Source organism: Pecten maximus, chromosome 19, assembly GCF_902652985.1.
Source record: "Pecten maximus chromosome 19, xPecMax1.1, whole genome shotgun sequence".
NCBI lineage: Eukaryota > Metazoa > Mollusca > Bivalvia > Pectinida > Pectinidae > Pecten > Pecten maximus.
In genome coordinates, this window is record NC_047033.1 from 8,085,340 (window position 1) to 8,090,470 (window position 5,131).

A 5,131-nucleotide genomic window follows, 5' to 3' on the forward strand; every position below is an offset into this window, starting at 1 on the left:
AACAGCTAGAGCCATTTAAGGACGTGTCTGGTTTTGGAATTAAATTGGTTAATAAAGAAATTATTTATGAATCATTCGTGACTTTAAATTAGAATGTATGATCCGTATTAAGCAGAACGAAGGCAAACTGTGAACAAAATATCGATTGTAAATGTAAACTTTATTTATTAAACATCAATTGCGAAACAATGAACTAGTATATGAGCGCGTGAGGGACATAACTGTGGGAGGAAACCGAGATTCCTGGAGAAAACCCATGTGACCCGATCCTTTTTCACGCCCGATCGGGAAATAGAACACCTGCCGCCGATATGAAGGCAAACTATGGATTAACATAGAATGATTTGAAAAATTAACGCAAGTGAACAACACTTTAAAATAAGGATTAAGAATAAAAACTATATATACAGAATGATGAATATAGGACTACATCATACAGCTGTTTCCTCTCTCTAGGACTTGTCAGGGATGCTAGAGACATCACACAGCTGTTTCATGATTCTGGGACTGGTCAGTGATATATGGGGCATCGTAAAATTGTTTCATCCTTCTAGGACTCGTTAGTGATGTTAGGGACATCATACAGCTGATTCATATTTCTATGCCATGTCAGTAATGGTAGGAACACCATACAACTGTTTGATCCATCTATGACTCGGCAGTTCTGATAGGGGCATCATGCAGCTGTCTTGTCCATCTAGGACATGATATTGATGGTAGGAACGTCATACAGCTCTGCTCTGCAGGTAGGGCGTAAGAATTGTACTTACTGCCCACATTGCATGATCGTAAGAGGCGACTAAATTTGGGATCTTATATTTTCTCTTCTTTCTGAACAACTTCCTTCTTCCTAATGTCTCCCTTGACAATGCCTCACTTTTTGCCTTTAGTTGAGCGTTCGCCCCTGTGAGGAAGGCTTTGGGCTCTGTCCCCTAGCCGAGACATACCAGAGTCTTTAAAAATGGTAGTTGCTACTCCTGCTTAGCGCTCAGCATATTTGGAGTGGGACGACAGGTTTGCCCGTTGTCAGTATAATGTGACTGGGGGTGTGTGATGCTGGGTGTCTTCGGTAGTATGCTTCAGTGAGGTAGCACTATAAATCGGCAAAAGTTCCGGCCTATCACAAGGAGACTTAACACAAACATACCGCAGCCTCCCAAAACACACATACACACTCACCACACGCATGCATGTCGCACGCACAGGAGGCCGTCCTTACATGACCTTAGCTGATAATAGGACGTTAAACAAAATAAACCAAACCAAACCAAATCATACAGCTGTTTCGCCCTTGTAGAACTCGTCGGTGAGTTTAGAGACATCCAAGAGATGTGTTGTCCATCTAGGAATCGTCAGTGATGTTAGGGACATCAAACAGCTGTCTCATCCTTCAATGACTTGTCAGTGATTATATGGACATCATACTGCTGCTTCATCCTTCGATGCCTTGTCAGTGATGATAGTGACATCATACAGCTGTTTCGTCGCTCGATGCCTTCTCAGTGATGATAGGGACATCATACAACTGTTTCGTCGTTCGATGCCTTGTCAGTGATGATAGGGACATCATAAAGCTGTTTGGTCTTTCGATGACTTGTCAGTGATGGCCGGGACATCATACAGCTGTTTTGTCCTTCTAGTACTTGGCATTAATGATAGGGACATCATACAGATGTTTCGTCGTTCGATGCCCTGTCAGTGATTATAGGGACATCATACAGCTGTTTGTCCTTCAATGACTCGTCAGTGATTATAGGGACATCATACAGCTTTTTCGTCGCTGGATGCCTTCTCAGTGATGAGAGGGACATCATACAGCTGTTTCATCCTTCGATGCCTTGTCAGTGATGATAGTGACATCATACAGCTGTTTCGTCGTTCGATGCCTTCTCATTGATGATAGGGACATCATACAGCTGTTTCGTCGTTCGATGACTTGTCAGTGAGGATAGTGACATCATACAGCTGTTTTGTCCTTCTAGGACTTGGCATTGATTATAGGGACATCATACAGCTGTTTCGTAGCTCCATGACTTGTCAGTGATTATACCGACATCATACAGCTGTTTCGCCGTTCGATGCCTTCACAGTGATGATAGGGACATCATACAGCTGTTTCGTCCTTCGATGACTTGTCAGTGATGATAGGGACATCATACAGCTGTTTCGTCCTTCGATGCCTTGTCAGTGGTGATAGGGACATCATACAGCTGTTTCGTCGTTCGATGACGCGATGATATGTGAACAATATAAGCCATCGGTTACTCTAAAACAAAACAAATTATTTTGATTTCTAGGCACAATGATTTGAAATCAACAAATACATTTGATATCAGCAATATTTCAAATTATAGTAAGCTTTTTTTAGAAAAATATATCAATATTTTTTTTTTATGAAAGAAAATAATATACAATACAGCGTTGATCCTCACTTATCAATTCCGATAAATCTGTTCGTTAGTGTGTCTGATCTCATGTGTGGAAGATCCGAACTCTAATGGCCGCGGTGGTCGAGATGTTAAGGTTTGTGGGTTGCGAGTTCGAAACCCTCGTAGGACAGTTTCCCGGTACTAACCGTAGGCCGGTGGTTTTTCTCCGGATACTCCGGCTTTCCTCCACCTCCAAAGCCAGGCACGTTCTGAAATGCCCATGGCTGCTAATTGGACTTTAAACAAAATAAACCAAACCAATCCGATCTCTAAGAGACACACAAATGTAAGAACTGGGGACTAACAGTTGAAAATAAGGAATGTCACCTCTCTGCTCGACGTGCAACAGATGCATCGTCAATAACAAGACATTACAGTAACGTAATGGTCGACATCCTGATCTCGTTTGGGATCGAAATCTAATGTGATATTAAGCCAAACATTCTCGGTGTCGATTGATATATGACTAATGGTACCGTTATCGCACACCTAGCTGTAATTTTGAAAAAAAGCGACTTATCCTAGAACTCACCTAGACTGTATGATGTGTGCCGTCGATGAAGCAGAATGCGCTTCACTTTAAGGAACTCCTGGTCGCTTTCTATTTATACTTTTTCAAGGGTCTTGATGTATCGATATATGAATGTTCCCATTATCCCTTCAATTTATTGCTGTATTTGCTGACATTCTTTTAAAACCCAACATTGCAAACTCTGAAATGTTTTTTCAATCATGAGGATATATATTTAGTCCTGTTTAGCGTTTCCTCCGTTCCCTTAAAGACTTCAAAACTTAAGGCCCCTCGCATGAATCACTGATGAGTCATGTGGAACGAAACAACAGTATTATTAATTAATAGATTTCTCTATTTTATCATATTTCTACAAGCGAAATATCGAAAATTATTCATTCTATGAAAGTTATATGTTTCACTAGGATTGCAGAAAAGGCATGCAAGTCAAGGGAAATATTTAATAAAAACAATATGTTATTCTCAAATGTTATATCAAAAGCTTAAAATATTAAACGTAGGCTGATCAAGTTATCATTAGCGATACACACTGGGTGTTTCCAACGGCAGCCCAATGTACAATATAAATAAAGAAAATATAGTAATTGGTCCGGAAACCTTGTATGAGTGAGACATGTAATAACGACGCCGTTTATATAGTCATTAGTGCCAAATTTACTGTGGCGGCCGATTATATCAATCACCAGTCAAGTTGTTATATAGCTCAACATCCCGTTGTTATCTGGCTCATAAAATGAATATAAACGGACATTAAAAGGGAATTGATATTTGATAATTCCTGGGAATTCGGGGGCAATTCTTGATAATTGCAGTCACGCTGACGTTTAGGGGATATACACCATCAGCGGCAGAAATGCTGTTTTGGAGATTGATCAGAATGCATTATAATAGCATGTAGTCTGAATTGAACGAAACACACGATTTAACCAGACGTAGAGAAATGTTTACCAGCTCTAACCCACGAAATTAAAGTTTACAGGCCCTGTAACTACCATATTATTGAATGAGAACGTTTGTGATTTATTTTTAAATGTCATACTATTTTACTTTAAAAAAGTCTTATTTTTCAACTAATCAATAAGGTTTTGTACAAATCAAGTCTAATGGAAATGTCAACAACAAACAATTCAACATTGATATTCACTGCAATTTGATATATATATATATATATATATATAACATAGTAACAGGTTATGTTATTTAAAACGACCAGTTATGATTGACTCATCTCAGAAATGATATTGAGTAATGTGTTTTTTCCATTTATGGTCGAAATATATGGGGCAGCATTTGAAAATCTGTTTCTGGTTATATAATGTATGATAAATGAAATTTAATACAATTGCATTTTCGGAAATCGTTCATAAATTATATGAGGATCGCAAAAAAATGTTTGTATCAATTTCTATGTATGTGTAAAACATTGTCTGATTTATATAATACAAAATGGCATATAGCGGTTTTCTCTTTTCTTTCTTGTGCAACAACATATATTTATATATTCATATAATTCATATTAAATCGGTGTGAGAGTGTGTGTATCTATATATATTTTATCACAAAGTGCCATATGTCAAATAGTCACGTTTTGAATGTGTGGAACTATTTTGGTGAAGAAATCAGGAAATAAGTTATAAAAAGTAGTGAACCTCAATAAATCACAATGCATACTGTTGTGTGTTTTAATTAAAGAATTCATCAATTATTCAAATATCATATATGGACTGTCCCTGAATAATTTCTTGCGGCTAAATAGTTTACGATATTAAAAGCAATATGTAAAACAGTGTTTTTTAAATGCACGCCAACAATATTTTTTATTATAACAGCACAGCTGGTTTATGTTAAACGTGAAATGTTTTAAACATTAGATTAAGTTCATCTGTGATATTCAAAGTAAAAACGCACATCAAAACCACATTATTTATAAAACCAAAATCAGTGCATATTCAAATCCTATTAAATCATTTCAATCCAGAACATCTGTGTGTATCTACTCACCTACATTTATGCAGTTTAAATGGTGTTACATGTTTACACACAACAAACAAAAAACTAGCTGTTCAGAGCAATTTGCAATACCTTTAAATTTTGGAGAAATTGTTTTATGGTGTGTATGCATTGAAAACAGAAAGTGGAATTTTGGTCTGTGTTCGATTGATGTAATTTT